Source organism: Palaemon carinicauda, chromosome 41 (genome assembly GCF_036898095.1).
Source record: "Palaemon carinicauda isolate YSFRI2023 chromosome 41, ASM3689809v2, whole genome shotgun sequence".
Lineage (NCBI taxonomy): Eukaryota > Metazoa > Arthropoda > Malacostraca > Decapoda > Palaemonidae > Palaemon > Palaemon carinicauda.
This window is the reverse complement of record NC_090765.1, coordinates 52,656,015-52,673,057: the sequence shown is the minus strand read 5'-3', so window position 1 is coordinate 52,673,057 and position 17,043 is coordinate 52,656,015. Positions and strand designations below refer to the sequence as shown.

Below are 17,043 nucleotides of genomic sequence, written 5' to 3'. Positions count from 1 at the left end.
GCAATTGTCAGGACATATGATTGTTTACAAAACTTATATCCTAAAAGAACAATCAGTAGAAGATACTAAAAATATCGATCTTTATTATGATAAAAAGTAAGATTGGGCTTAATCTCAACGCAGCATTATACCAGAGTACTTTCACATCGATTTCATTTGAATTAGAAGTAACAGAAGCTTTCAATATTAAGTTATGAATGAATATGCTCGTGAGGGAACATATCAGAACAGCCAACAAAACTAAAATTATATTTCCATTCATAAACAAAACTACGGGTAGTAATTAGACTGATTCAATTGCCGTTGAAATATAAACTTTATTCTGACTTCAATTCTGAGATATATGTATAATAATAACTATTTCATTAGTCCTATCACCTCCTTGGATATGCGTCAGTGTTGGCTATTCTGATGTGTGATCAACAGCAGACGTTGAACGTAACTTATCTGTTTTTAATTCGGCAATATAGTAAAGTACATAGCGCAATTAAACAACCTTATTAAACCATTTAACATTATGAACGATATTCTGCATTTTGTTTTTTCATATATTGTGTAATTCGGAATGGATGTGGAAAGAATGGTTGGTAGTAGACGCCATTTTCTAATAAAAACTATGGTTTACTTAATTAAAAAAGGTAATTTAAAATTAATTCATACTTATATCGATTAAGCTAGTAATTAAATATGGTTATTTCTCAAATACTAAAGGTTAACCTTAATGAAGTATGGAAGTTTATTTAAAGGTTTGAAGGAAATTCTCAACTTAAATTCTGGCGATACTGAGAATGGAATTGCTTATGGCGTCAAGGAAACAGAATGTCCAACATAAACATTGGGTGACTCGTATTATTTTGAATCTTCAAATATTAATTTTGACCAATTATATAAAAGGGAGACAGTTTTATGCTTTAATCATATCACTAAAATCCTGCCAAAGGTCATTTGCTGTATATATGTATTTAGATTCATTTTCCTCAAGGATATGGGAGGTGGCAATTCTGTGGAGAGTTGCCAGACATTGTAAACATTACGATTCTTGCAAGATTTTTATAAAATATTTTCACTTACGACAAATACTGGTCGGCCTCTCAAAAAAAATTATGTAAGAATAAAAGTAAGGGCTATTAATTTTCAGAGATGAACGCAAAGCTCAGGGAATGAAGTTTATAAACATTGTAACCTTAATGAATTACGAATAGACGAGATAATTTTAGAAAATAGATTAAACGTTCTCCCTCACACACACACACGCACATACGCACACATACACACACCTTGATTGCAAATGAACCTGCAGTGGATGGTTAACATTTGAATACACTCAAATAAACCCTGTCAATAGAATGACTGGAAAAACTTTAGATAATTTTCTCTACAATGAACTGATTTTGGCCAAAGACAACCAGTGTCTTATCATGTATCTTAGAAGCAACAATATTTGGTTTGCCAGATGACACAGTACATCGAGGGTATGAAACTGACAGTAATAAGACTGGGACTAGAACAAATACCAGAAGATTATGTCGCCATAATTGTGGCTGTCAACAAATATGATTTACAATATAGCAGTTGATTTTTTATGTGATTCTAATGAACAGTCTAAAAGCTTTGGAACTCAACAAAATTTCTGATGTAGCAGTCTTTCTAGACCTCAGAACCCCTAGCTTGTTAGTATTTCTTGAAGAGTTCCCATCAAGATCTTTCTAAATGAATCCAATCTTGCCATGCCTTGGGTGATTATAAAAGATGTTTTTTTTTTTTTTTTTTTTTTTCAAATTTTGACTAAGTCACCTATGGCAGTGAAAGTGTTAAGACGTATAATGGAAGCAGGCGTAGTTACATGACTGTTTTTCGACTAGTTATTTAAAAACATATCTAGATAAATAGTAAGAGTTGCAATTGTAAATACAGTAGATGTAAAATAAAAGATATTCATGTAAATATACGATGATGTATATATGTTATAAATTGTAAGATTGTAAATGAGTATTTCATAATAAGAAAAAAAAGTCATGCAAAAGTGGTTTTCTGAAAGTTTGTTCTGCGTGCGTTGTCATGGACTTAAAACAAAATCAATTATTAATCTGAAATGGTGCTTTATTCACTTGCATGGGAACTAATGCAGCCAGTTAATTTAATTACATTGAAATTTACAATTAATCTTAATCCAGGAAAATCCTGATCTGAACATTATCGTACTAGCTAATTACAAAAATTCTGACAATGTGTTTATCAATGAACCCATTGTCAGTCTTCGTTAAATATAAAGGGTTGTGGTGGCCTATGTGGTAACGTCCCTGACTGGGGTTCGAGTCCCGCTCAAACCCGTTAGCTCTTATGCTCGCAGCAACCTCTCTACCCTTGTGAGTCAAGGATGGGAGGTTTGGGGGAGCCTGTAGGTCTACCTGCTGAGTGATCAGCAGCCATTGCCTGGCCCTCCTTGTTCCTAGCTTGGGTGGAGAGGGGCCTTGGGCGCTGATCACATGGTCAGTCTCTAGGGCATCCTTTGGTCGCTGCAACCTCACCACCCTTGTGAGCTAAGGATGGGAGGTTTGGTGGAGCCTATAGGTCTACCTGCTGAGTCATCAGCAGCCATTGCCTGGCCCTCTTGGTCCTAGCTTGGGTGGAGAGGGGCCTTGGGCGCTGATCACATGGTCAGTCTCTAGGGCATCCTTTGGTCGCTGCAACCTCACCACCCTTGTGAGCTAAGGATGGGAGGTTGGGTGGAGCCTATAGGTCTACCTGCTGAGTCATCAGCAGCCATTGCCTGGCCCTCCTTGGTCCTAGCTTGGGTGGAGAGAAGGCTTAGGCGCTGATCATATGGTCAGTCCCCAGGGCATTGTTCTGTTTGATTTGGCAATGTTACTGTCCCTTGCCTCAACCATTCATGAGTGGCCTTTAATCCTTTAAATTGTTGATTTGTTTTTACAGGAGTTCATTTTAAATAGCTACACGTTAAGTACTTTAATGTGGAGATTATATTCACCTATATCATTTTGATAAAGCAAAACTGGTTATAAGTGAGCCACTTAATTACTTAAGGCGTCAATATTACTGTAATACTTTGTGGACCCAGCAATTTGAGTTGAAGGTACAACTAAAACTCTGAGTACTACAATTACAGCTTCTTCAACTGATTCCATTTTCATGATTAATTCATGGCATATTTGAAATATTGCATATATTGTGTTTTGTGTTCGGTATATACAGTATATATAAATATATATATATATATATATATATATATATATATATATATATATATGTATATATGTATGTATATATGTATATATATATATATATATATATATATATATATATATATTACCTAACACATTCTTAGTCAACTACATTGATCAATACTAAAAGGTATTATAATTTCTTTTTTACTAATCATTACACAGAAGTAAGAAATCTGGAACCCTGAGATTAAAAAAAATTGAATAATTGAAACATTTCATGCAATAATTTTGATATGTCTGAAGGCATAGCAACATCTCTCTCTCTCTCTCTCTCTCTCTCTCTCTCTCTCTCTCTCTCTCTCTCTCTCTCTCTCTCTCTCTTTGTATCACCTTTAATATATAGATGTGAACAATAATATCTTTAATATGTAATGAAATGTCTGTTTAAACTTTATTTTGTAATCTTTTGTCATAGCTTAATTACAATATAGATGTAAACAATATTATTGTTACCATGTACTCAAATGTCTGGCGCCAATGGACGCAGTAAATTAATTAAAACAAAAATATCTATCATGGCACTTCAAAATTACGCAAGTAAAAAAAAAATGAAGGCAAAAACATCAACCAATATCTTACTGATGGTTCCTTTATTCAAATTAGGTTAAGTGTGAGGATTATATAATTTATATAGGCAGCGAATATTGCAAATAACGTTTCATGGAATTATAAATCTATAGAAATTTGTGTAATTTCAACGATTTCTTGGAAGGTGATGACATTGGTCATGTTTGGTTCTGAAACTTGAACATAGATGGCGCCACTGCGTATACAAGGACGCTAAAGCAAATGCTCCACTTATGGGTGTCTGCTTCGTTGTTTTGTCATCATTGTTCCGACAGGAATTTTAAGTTCAAAGGTTAGCTTTCTCAATACTATTCTTTAACGTGTTGTGTCTGTAACGTTTTGGACGGTTTGGTGGAGGAAATCCAGAGTTACGAAAGTTAAGTGTTAAAGTTCTTTTTATCCGAATTGGTTTTGTGGTTTACTGTGTTTAGCTTCCTGAAGTTAGTGAGAGTTTTCTGCTATTGAGAATGGGGTAAGTTTTGTTAAAATAAAATTCAATCCTTGCTAAGAATTGCTTATTTTGTTGAGGGTTTTGAGTTCGCGAAGTTTTATATACAGGACTAATATCGCCAGGCAGAACGCTATTTCAAGTTTAACCTAAGAGTTTTAAACTTTACTCAGTTTGGTGGAAGTTTGTAATTAACCGGCAGGCTAATGTTCAGATCAGTCCTTTCTTATTTTAGATCTAATTTCAATATTGAGCACGTGATTTTTAAAGTTTCTCAAAGCTGAAAGCTTCAGTTCAAAGCTTTAGTCTGATCCTTTACACTTATGTTTATGAACTATACCTACAGGACTCTATTGGGGCTCTGTTAAAGTGTGTATTAGTTTATACTTACATATGCCAGACCTAATAGTTCAGGGTTTTTTTTAGTGTTTTTTTAAATTCTGTATCTGAGAATTGTTAAACGAAATTGAAAGGTGTAATGAATTTTTGTAGCCTTTAGGATATTTGGAATAAGTGTATCAATGCTTTTTTCCATTTTTTATTTTAGATGGAATTAGAATTTTTCGGTAATAAGTGTACTTAGGCAAAATCTATTTGATTTTCTATACCGTTAACTTCAGGTTTTGCAACAGGTTAGCTATATACTATTAGTCCTCAAAACTGCTTACTAGTTTAGGTTGCTGAATATCTTAAAAATTTCTCTTAATATCTTAGCTTTTTTACCTAAGAACTATTACTAAGTTTCAATTTCCGGACAGTTTATACCCACGTAGCTCTATGTAGTAAAGGAACTTAACCTCAAATTATTTTTTTTTTTAACAGTTTACCTCGCGTCTCAACTTAGCGCTGTTTCAAGATTTTTACTTTTTTATTAAATCTAAACTCTGCTAAGTTTTTATTTGAGACAGCGTAGGCAAAATTCTTATGCTAGTCCTTAGTAGAATTAGCCCTATTAACAGAACTTGGTACTTTTGATTTATGTTAGTTTGATGGAAAGTTTGAATAAAATTGTTTGACCTATGAGTAGCTGCCAGTATTTATCAGTGTGGACTTAGTTTTATGGTTTTTTCATTTAGCAGCTATGGTTTTTTTTTTCTTTTAGCAGTTGAAGCAACTATTTTGACTTACACTAATTTTGTGGTTAGAGACTTTGGAATAGGGACTTAAAGTATGACTATTTTGGTTTGAACCTTTAACTCAATGTGTGGACTTAGTGGATTTAATTTACAATTTTTTTTTACTTTTATTTTTAAAAATACTGCGCAGGTTGGTATTTACTTTGCTAATAAAACTCAGATTGCATTGGCAAATATAAGGAAATTGTTGCCCCTCTTGTCAAAGGGGTGCAAAGGTTTGTCAAAACTGGTGCCATTGAGGAACACTTTACTTTACTTTTACGGGTTTATTTCTCGCCCTCCGTAACACTAAAAGTTTGTTCAGGCGGGCCTTGGTGTGTGAAAAAATTTCGTTCCAATTAATATTTTGCTCTGTATCTTATCAGTTATTTCGCTAGCATTTGTATTCAGGCTTAATAGTTTTCAGGTTACTATTATAACACTTTCTAAAAAGATAAGTCTTAAGGTTTTTCTTGAAAGCTGCCACATTTTTGCTATTTGTTTCAAAGGTGCTATTTTAGTTTGACTGATTGATTTGATGTCCTGGCATCTTGACTTTAAGGATTCTTAAGAAATAAAACAGTATCAATTTTATCAGTTTTTAGTGAATTAGTGCGAATTGAATTAGGATTAAAACAGATTTTAGATTATGTACATAGATTTAATGAACACGTGGAGGCCGTACGTCTTTTGAACACTAAAGATATAGCACAACTAGGTTTAGTTTACCCTAATATAAACTGCTTGCCAGTTAACTTATTAGTTTTCTAATTTATATTTTTACTACTAAATTAGTCTGTATATTAGTCAACACCCATGTGACTTTACTTTCAAATCGTTTGCTCTACTCTTCAGTTAGAAGTTTTCAGACTTAGTACAGGGTCTGATCTGAAGTACTGGATAAATCAAACTTCTGATGGCTGTAGGGAATTTTTATTGATGTTTAACAGTAAAACTGGATTTTCCCTCATATCCTGAACGTGGTTATTCAAGCCGGGTAGCTCTTTAGGGTAGGGTAGAGATATTCAATACTGTAATTCGAAGGGACCAGTTTCGTCCTATTTACACCATTATGCCCAGTAGACTAAATGGTTAATCATGCCCTTAGTTACTTGTTTTATATACTTCCACAAAACCAGTATTTTGTTCCTCATAAGTTTTTGCCTTTCTGCAAGCTTGCTGTTCATCCTCTTGCAACCTCTACGCTAGGTAAATGTGCAAAATGTATGAGTCCCTAGCTATATAGCCAAAACTCCTGAATCCAAATTTGTTCCTACACAAATACGAACCTTAGTTGTTCCATCAAATGCAAACCCTTGTCATTAACTTAGGGACAAATGTCGGCAACGCTTGTGTACTCGGCAGTTAACTTTTATAAAGGTGTAAACAGCTGGCAGGGAGTTAAAAGGCCACTGCCGTACTTGTCCTCTTGACTTCAGCAGTGTGAACACTTAAAGTGGCTGGAGTGAATTGGCATTTAGGGTCTTTTGCTTTCCAGTGTAATTGATAAGTTTGCTACAGTAGGATATCTACGAGTAAGCAAACTTTGTTTTTCTTTAAACATTTGGACAGTTTTCCAACATTAGTTCAGTAGACTATAAGGAACACACTCCTTCCCAAATAGACAATATCCTACAGGTGGACGAGTGTGGGCTAGTAATCTCGTAGTGCAGTGTTTGACTGAATCATAGTTAAGCAATTAATGTGACTGCCCTTGTTTGAATTTTGGCAGCTTCACGCAGTCCCATGGACCTGTGCCATCCGTAGTGCCCTCTTCCCATTTAGGGAAGAAACTCTCCAATGTGCCCTCAGACGCTTGCACTGCATGTAATTAAGCACAGACATGGTCCCCCACGCTAAAAGCCCCTCCACTCAAGCCAGGACTAGGGAGGGTCTGTTGGTGGCTGCTTTTGACTCTGTTGGACCTCTCCTCCCCCCTAACCTCATCCTTAGCTCACAAGGGGACAGTCGATTAAGGATGGTGATGTAGCACTACAGGGGAGTCAAGTATGGTGAGGTAGCACACTACAGGGGATAGTAGAGCAAGTATGGTGAGGTAGCACACTACAGGGGACAATTGATAGTCTCGAACCCCAGTCCATTCGATATTCGGCAGGGAAGTTCTTGATAGGCTACCACCATCTCCTTCAAGCTACAGGAGATAGAATTTTACGCCCTTGATCCTGTGGTACATCAGATGAATCTGCTATTCAGTTAAAGAAAAATCTATGGGCATAGTCTTAGCTGCTAGAATATGGCAGTCTGGCTATATTTATGGCGCATTATTTTCGAGAATGCGCGCTCGGGTCTTTACACAGACCCTGTGATTGCTGCTCTGAAAAGTGTAGTGACTAGCTCCTTTACAGGGCAAAGTATCGCGCTCTAGGTAGCGAGAGGGCCTGAACCCTTTTCCTCTTCCTCTTTTTTTAGATATCCAATGGAATTAATATTTTCAAAACTCCCCCTTGTATTGGTAGTAATGAAGGAATTATGGGATTCAAATTAAATTATTGCATTTCCATCCAACGAATTTCAAAATCTGATGTAGGATGCTTTTGCGATTCTCTTATCCATGCCCTTAAGAATATTTTTTCACTTAACAAATCTGAATAACTATTATTTTGAACTTCTAAATGGGTAAAGAGTATCATTTAAAACATGAATAACTATTTTTAAAAAAAGTTTCAACATTTGATAAGATCTTTTGTCTAACTAATCTTAATTGTTGACTAAAACTTAATTTTCTTTCAGGTGATCGGTGTTGCTGTAGATCTGAAGACTTAAAATAATCCCAAATTCCAAACTAAGAATCTTCAAGTCCGCTTCACCTAACTCAAAAGTGCGTCGCTCGACCGAGATTTGGATTTTCAGAGGAAAATAGTCTTGGAGATGCTGCGGGCCAGAATGAAACTTATACTTAATTATCTAATCTCATACTTAAAGCAGAATATTAATCCTAAGCCCTGATTTTATTTAGAAATAATTTTATACAATCAAATACTGCTTATTATATAAGGGACCATATTTTAGTAAAATTTATTACAAAACTTAATTTATCTAAATCAATTAAATTTGAGTTTTATGGGTACATGTATTATGATCATATTAAAATTCTATTCTAATGCTAGGAAATCTGAATTTAATGTTTTTTTTTTGTATTCAATTTTTTTCTTTGAAATTCCATAACCTTTCCTATTCCCAAAGTTAACTTAGTTTTCTTGCAATTCCATAACTTTTAGTTTAAAAGGAAATTTATTAAAAGATCTATTTCATCTTGTGTAGTAACTAATTATTAGGAAGTGGCTGTATTTACTTAAGACATTTAACCTTGGTATTTCTTTTACATAACCTATAATTCGGAAATTTCTGATTATGTATTGTTTAAATCTGTAATTTTGTAAAACTTATTAAAACTGTATTTTACTGTATAAAATTTCTAATCAAAACTTTTTGTTAAAGTTGAAACCTTAAGTTGAAATGCCTTTAATGTAACTAAACTCATCATTGAGTATCTTAAGGCTTTGAACTACCAATACCTTAATATTGCTCAAAGATTAACAATGTGGAATGTTGAATTTTATTTGGTTATCAAAAAGTATGGAACTAATTATGCAAGGCAAAGAGTTAAATTTTGGATAGATGTTGCTAATTTATGTAAGCTGAAAAGGGGTTAAGTAATAACCGAAAATTTGGCATAGGAATCCAATCAAGAAGTTGCTAATTCTTTGAAATATGGAGTGAAAGGAGTCCTTATTTGGTTTTAATTTCTATTAACATTAAAGTTAAAGGTTGTCATTTTGTAAACAGGTTGGTTTATAAAAGTAAAGTTACTTTACACAATATTCAAATAGTTTAAATTTTTAATCTAACAACTTGGATGATTAGAAACCTCGGTCTGAGAGTCATATGCTGACCAATGTTTGAAAACCTTTTTCTCTTCTCCAGATTAAGTCTGGGAAATGTTAATTCCTAGATATGAAATGTTTCTCAAACTTTGTAACAAATTCAAGAAGCTTTCAGCTCTAATTCTCTTCTAACACTCATATAATGGTGCTAATCCAGTGAATTAGTAAATGTATTTTAGTTGAAGTGACTACTTAGCGATGTAATTATCTTTAATGTTGAAAAATAGTTTGTATGAAGTAACTTTGAAGTAACTTTGGCAGATAAATTATGAAGTGTGCACTTTGGACTGTTAACCCTGTAAGTGTGAACCAAATTTATGGCTTTACCATAACCTGAATTAACAATGCTCAGTTAGGTTTTTACGGCTTCTGCTTTGTGGAGCCAGAGCATCTTTAGTGCAAATATATGTAAATTTATTACAACGGCTTGGCGAAAAACTAACATGGTTATTTAGTGTAGCTGAAACCTATCAAACTGATGTTTCATATTGTTGGTCAGGCCATTCATTTCAAAGTTGATTATCTAAATCTATTGTGAAATTGATTATCTAAATCTATTGTAAAATTGATCTATATTGTAAAATAGATCTACATTGGGCAAGATATCAATTATCAATGCTGATTGTATTAATAAGGATGGCTTTGGTTACATGGATAAAATTAATAAACTAAATCCAGGCATTTTCTGATCCTCAAAATGAACTAAAGTCTTGAGTAATCTATCCAGGTTTAATAAAGATTATACTAAAGAATATACAGTAGCGTACACAAATAATTAGGTGTTTAAGTGAAAGTAACAAGTGAAAGTAACCAGAAAAATTTTAGTTGCTTAAAGGTTTTGTATAATATAAGTTAGTTACCCATGGAAACATTTTCTTTGATTAGGTGGAAGTAGTTTTCTTTTTTCCTAAGGGTAAACTACTTTGAACACAGAAGGCAACGTGCAGAAATTTACGTCAGTTATTATTATTATTATTATTAAATGCTAAGCTACAACCCTAGTTGGAAAAGCAGGATGCTATAAGCCCAGGGGCCCCAACAGGGAAAATAGCTCAGTGAGGAAAGGAAACAAGGAAAAATGAAATATTTTAAGAATAGTAACATTAAAATAAATATTTCCTATATAAACTATAAAAACTTCAACAAAACAAGAGAAAGAGAAACTAGATAGAAGTGTGCCTGAATGTACCCTCAAGCAAGAGAACTCTAACCCAAGACAGTGGAAGGCCATGGTACAGAGGCTATAGCACTACCCAAGACTAGAGAACAATGGTTTGATTTTGGAGTGTCCTTCTCCTAGAAGAGCTGCTTACCATAGCTAAAGAGTCTCTTCTACCCTTACCAAGAGGAAAGTAGCCACTGAACAATTACATTGCCGTAGTTAACCCCTTGGGTGAAGAAGAATTGTTTAGTAATCTCAGTGTTGTCAGGTGTATGAGGACAGAGCAGAATCTGTAAAGAATAGGCCAGACTATTCGGTGTCTGTGTAGGCAAAAGGAAAGAACCGTAACCAGAGAGAAGGATCCAATATGGTACTGTCTGGCCAGTCAAAGGACCCCCTAACTCAGCTAGTGGTAGTATCTCAACGGGCGGCTGGTGCCCTGGCCAACCTACTACCTACGTGGGGCTACTTTGAAATTAACTACGCACGTATATTTTAAGTGTAAGAAGCTGCATAAGTAATTTTAAGTGTTGACCTGCCCATCGGAAGTGTTTATGAAGCTGCTTGCTAAAACTGTTATAAGAGTTTCGCGAATGAATGCTTGGTTGATACCTTAACGATGGCTGCAGAAAATTTGGTCAAGATTAGTTACTATAATCATATTAAATAAGGAAATCATGTTTTGATTGTAAAAAAATTAATTTTTAATATATTCTGGTGCAACCTGCACACTAGGGGCTAATGCATGTTGGGGACTAAATTGCATTTCTCGCTAAAGAAAGTTTTATCAGACCAAAACTGACAATATATCCTAAGGCAGTTGAACGTATGACCTAGGGCCAGACTCTGGTCAGCCAGTTGACTGTCAAATTAGTCCCTAGTTAACGCCCATCCAGTAACTCAAGAATGGGTGCGGTCAGTTTGATGGTTTGGCTGTGCTTGCCACCCATACCACGAAATTGGTAAATGTGTCCATCGTGCGGAAGGGTCTAAAGACATAAGAGGCGAATTTAGTAATGGTTTCATTGCGAGCAAAGATTTTAAGACTGAAAAATAGACATAAATCCACTTCTAATTATCCAGATATATCTAACAGGATGCCAACTCTGCGGTTGATGTAGAGATATATCTATAAAAGTTTGTGCGCTTGACCATAAATTTGGAAATGGTAATGGTAATCAATACATTACTATTGTATTACTCGAAGTAACACATTCATTGTTTCGGTGCTTACATGTGTATCATAACGAGACCTAGTGCGATACGAGTAGTAACTGTTTTAATGGTGCAGAGGTAACAAGTGAAGTTGAACAATTTGCCAATGATACACAATCTTACTACTACATAAATGACATTGATGATGCTTTAAATGAAATCCTTACCAGTGTTGGGACAGGAGGATAGTTTTAACTACTAAAAATAGATTTAAATAAGTTCATGGTGATTATTGATTAAAACAATTTACTAAAGCAATTACGTATTACAATCTACCCAAAGTGCAACTTAAGACATTACAAAACATAAACAGAAGAGATAGACTGATAAAAGCTATCCCATTCGGAGAAAGGATTAAGTTTATACTAAATGAATTATACTGGTTGCATGTAAAAGGTTGAATAGAGTACGATGCGAGTTACCTATCAAGTTATCAGAACTGAACGTCCAAGATAATTGCTACATATCCTGCAACCAATGAACCATAATATCGTAGACGAAAAATGGTTACAGTTAAGTTATTGGAACAAGATTTAGGTCTACTGTAGGTTCCAGGGCTTTCAAATATACGGCCCCACGACTAAAGCTCCCACTAAACTAGATATCCAAAAGACTGAATATGCCCCAGTGCTTGGCTTAAGGCCTAAATCCTATACTCAATTCAATTCATTCCAAAAGACTGAAGATATTAAGTCTTCTCAATAAGAAACTGAAAACTTGCTTGTTCTCTAAAGGCTCTGATAATGTGAATTTGACAAACACCCATAATGTTGTGAGATACGTACAATTAAGTCTACAATAAACATCTTAATTGGAGGTTCTGTCGTGGCTAGGGTTCACCTGCATGATAGGACCAGGAAAGCAGCCCTTAAAAGTAAGTAAATCAAATTATTTTAATACAAAACTTCAATCTTCCCAAAAGTGCTTGTATTATTTTGGCTCATATATATTATGTATTTTTAATCAGTTATGTTAGCTTTGTATTATGTTTACTTATTAAAATCTATATTCCTAATAACTATAGCAATACATAACTTTTACATAGTGATATTTGTTATGTTTGTAACATTTACATTAAAATCAATGTTCAGAGGGTTCTGGCTATTTTAAAAAGTGCACAGTATATATATACATTCCAAATTAATTTGTATAACATTCCGGTGATTAAACTACGTTAACCACGGTATGATATATTTAATACAAATAAGTAAGGGTTATAATTGTAGCAAGGGATAATTAAATGTATAATATAATAGTAAACTAAACCTATGCCTAAATGTCAATGTTTTAAGACAAATGTACACTTTTATGGTGATAGATATTCAATTCATATGAAATATATAATTAAACCATGAATTCTGGAAGTTTATGAACTTTCTGTTGATGATTTTTATAGTTCATTTATAGATTTTATTCTTTTGAAATTATCTATTGTCGTATTCAGATATATTTCTTATTTTGGAAATCTATCTTTATTCATATTCATATATATATATATATATATATATATATATATATATATATATATATATATATATATATATATATATATATATATATATATATATATATATATATGATTAGAGATAGTACTTTTTTAAATTCTTGTATAATGAAAACTAATTTCGAAAGATTATTTTGCAAGTCTGTTAGATATGTAATTGTTATCCTTAAGAACGTTTTCTTTTACAAGAATTATACGAACCGTTTTCTTTATTTAGATACCGAGAACGAATTCAGTGTTTGCGTTCATAAACCCATTCGGATGAAGATTTTGAAATAGCTTAGTTTGTGCACTTTACTTGTATATATCCATTGAATACTGAATGATGTGAATATAAATTAATTTTTAAAGACTAAAATAGGTCATCCAGTCTATTAGAGATTACCCAAATCTTCTCTGAGTGGTTTTTAGCTCAGGAAAACAAGCATAGAAACGCAGCGTATGGTGGAGGTCCCTGATTGGCTAAAGTAATTCTTTAAACAAAGGCGTCCAATTCTGAGGAATTTGTCCCTGAATCTGAAAATTTTAGTGAATTTGGGGACAAATTTAGAAAAAAAAAGTGTCTTTTCAGGAAATTTGTATATTTCCCAATTATCTTTATTATAGAGAAATTTGTTATCATTATAGGCAAAAACTCGTTTGCTCCTCATAATTCAGCAATAATTTTCTTAAGTAAATATTCAATAATGGAAAATAAACAACTTCAAACTGTAAAATGGCTGCCACTTGATAAAGGGCGTAGGCCTAAAAGGTTGATATCACGATTGCAATTTTATTGTAAACACTGTACTTTGCTGAGTTTTTTAAACATTTGTTCAATACATGTTAGCTTAGCTTAAATATATTTTAGAATTGTGGGGCTAGCTTTTAGTCTTCATTGTAAATGAATTACTATGAGTAGCTTACGTATTCCCGAGTTTTCCCCCGTGTGTGGCATTCAGTCTTAACGCCAATGAAATCAGAACACAGATGAGCTCATCATTTTGAAAATTAGACTTTACTTAAAGTGGTTTTAATTATTAAGATTAAATGCATAGCATCTCGTAATTGTAGAAGATACAATAGTAGCAATAGCATATAAATTCTGATCGAATTGTGTTGAAAATTACTGGGGGGAGGTTACTTCTGATTTGGGGAATTTTAGGGACGATCTAGGGAAATATTTACAGTCCTAAAGCTTGACGCTTCACTTCAGCCATAGACACCGATGAGAAGTAACGTGTTGTTTAACTAGTGCTTCTGTAGAAAAATGACGGCGAAAGGTAAGAATTAACTTTCCAGTTTCGTGTTTTCTTACGTTGTCGCGGATATTCTATTATTTTTAACGCTAGTGATTTGAATAACCGATGTTTTTCTTACAAATTAAAGGGCTAAAATGGCGACAAAATCTTGTATATGCCATTTGCGAAAATCGTTTTTAGCAGGTTACACCTTCTAAATGAGTAAAAGGTTTTCATACATTTTCCAACAATGTCTTTATATAAACGACTCTGTTGCAGTGTGATTCGAGTTTCAGGTATCAACACAATAGGCTAATTACGTTTAGGCTTAGATTCTAATTGAAAGTTATTTTACAAGTGCCATTTTTACACCGTCAAAACTAACCGGTTTTGTTTAGAATTAGCCTGTAGTGATGGTTTTTAATGATTTCGATTTGATCTAGGACAAATTAAGATTTTTATACTTATTTAACGCTGATGGTGGTGTGATGTGGTTAAAAACCGATTTTTTTTTTTTTTTTTTTGTAGGAATGAACCGTGAAATGTATGTGATAGGTAGGCTACATTGAATTTGTTGAGGTATAGCCTATGAATATATACAAAATTAATTCATTTGAAATGTAGTGCCAGTGAAAAGCTTAACATACACTGTTAACGGTATGGATGTTATCTATTTACTAATATACGGATTAAATATGAATACGCGTATTCATTTGCCTGCAGAGGCGTGCAATCTTACAAATGTACAATAACAATTGAGAATATACACAATTATTTTTAAGTACATTTCCATGGTCTCGATCGCTGGTAGCCATAGGAAAGTCGGCCTTCGCTTAGCTTTCCTTTTTCGTAAATTAGTGACATAGTAGATTCGTAATTATCTACGGCTAATAGTTTCTCGTCCACTGTATTATATAATCAGATGTTTAACAAAACTTCGAGGGTGATTCTCCCGCCAGAGTAGTTGCATAGGCCTAGGTCAAGGCTGTTTCATTTCGGTGACCCTACAACATTGATAACATTTAATATTGTATTAGTTCTGGGAAACTGACATTGATATAAAGTACAGCAGTAAATGGCTTTGGGGAAAAAAAATTGTAAATTTTTATTGGAGAAACCAGTATTGTATTTAATTTTCTTTTAGTTTTTCATAATCCAGCATTGGATGGACATAGCAAACCTTATTAGTTATGCCGTTACTATTACCGTAAGTGAGTTTATAGGTTTAAAGACCGCTTATGAATGGCAGGGGCAAGGGACATTAACATTGCCCTATCGAACAGGACAATGCCCTAGAGACTGACCCTATACATATGATCAGAACCCCCCCCCCCCTCCACCCAAGTGAGGACCAAGGAGGGCCAGGCAATGGCTGCAGATGACTCTGCAGACAGACCTATATGCTTCTCCAAACCTCCCATCCTTAGCTCACAAAGAAACTAACGAGTTTGTGCAGGACTCGAACTCCAGTCTGGAGTTCACCAGTCAGGGTGCGTTAGTTTACTGAACGTGAAGGGTCGCTTTACTGGTCCTATCACACACACACAAAGTTGATAGTTGATATAGTTTTACAGTTGTTCTTTATATATAAATAATGATATGGTTTTTATGCAAATTAACTCTTGTCATTGTCCTTTTGGTGAATCAAATCTGTTTGTATATGCTGTGTGATCTTTATAGCTATTTAACATTTCCTTCGTAATTTGTGGACTGTAACTTGAGCCGAAGGTGTGATTGTAACTTTTGTGCTAAAAATATAGCCTCTGTACTAATATAACTTTAATATTTATTATAGTATTTTTCTAATTTCGTTGTCATTTATAAAAGATTCGCTACTAGATATAAAGTTAGGTTATAGGCAAATGGTCCTCGGTTTGTGTTGAATGAACATACGCTGTTAATGGCGTAGTAATTTTAACCTAGAACAATTTAGTGGCGATGTTTTAACAATTCGTGTGCCATAGATAGTGTTATTGCATTGTTGCTGTTATTAAAATAAATTTGCAAATCGCTAAATATCTTACAGGTAATGGTTAACCACCTCCTAACGTGTACAATTTATCTCGGCCCAACTGACAGTTTTCTCTTCGTAATTATCAGAAACTGTTTAGAGAATCTTTATCTTTAACGTCTGTTCAAGCATTTGTCTCATAATGAAAGTAAGGTTTATGTTCATTGGACATTTGTCAAAGTTTATTGTTCTTGACGATATTGAGTTAATTAGATAAAGATTAATTTACTTCACTAAAAAGATATTGTAATTTGTAAGGTAATCAGCCTTAAGCAACTAGGGATTGGTTTATTAAAGTAAGTTAAATACTGTGTATATATATATATATATATATATATATATATATATATATATATATATATGAGGCCTATGCGAGGAGAAGGTACATTCGCCACACTTTCCCAAAATACGTTTTATGATGGCGAAAGCTCCTTCTCATTGTTAAGTTCCATCCCACAAATTTTCAACGACATTCGCCAACTATAAATGTAAGCTCTATACCTTCAAAAGTAAAGTTGAAAATTCTGTGCCAATACATCATAGTATTTTGAGGTAATTTTTCCGTAGCTTAGTGATTATTGTTACTATTAACTACTAGTAGCAATGGAATTAATTGTTACTGTTATTTTGGGGAAGTTGGGTAATACTGGT

The 17,043-nt window shown here is 33.8% G+C and overlaps 1 long non-coding RNA gene across 1 annotated transcript; it reads left to right on the top strand.

Annotated features, from left to right (window-relative positions):
• Positions 1-4,147: 4,147 nt before the first annotated feature.
• Positions 4,148-9,201, top strand: LOC137632646 (uncharacterized). The gene is made up of 2 exons (XR_011042073.1): positions 4,148-4,284; positions 8,127-9,201. It is a non-coding gene; the product is annotated as an uncharacterized lncRNA (long non-coding RNA).
• Positions 9,202-17,043: the final 7,842 nt, after the last annotated feature.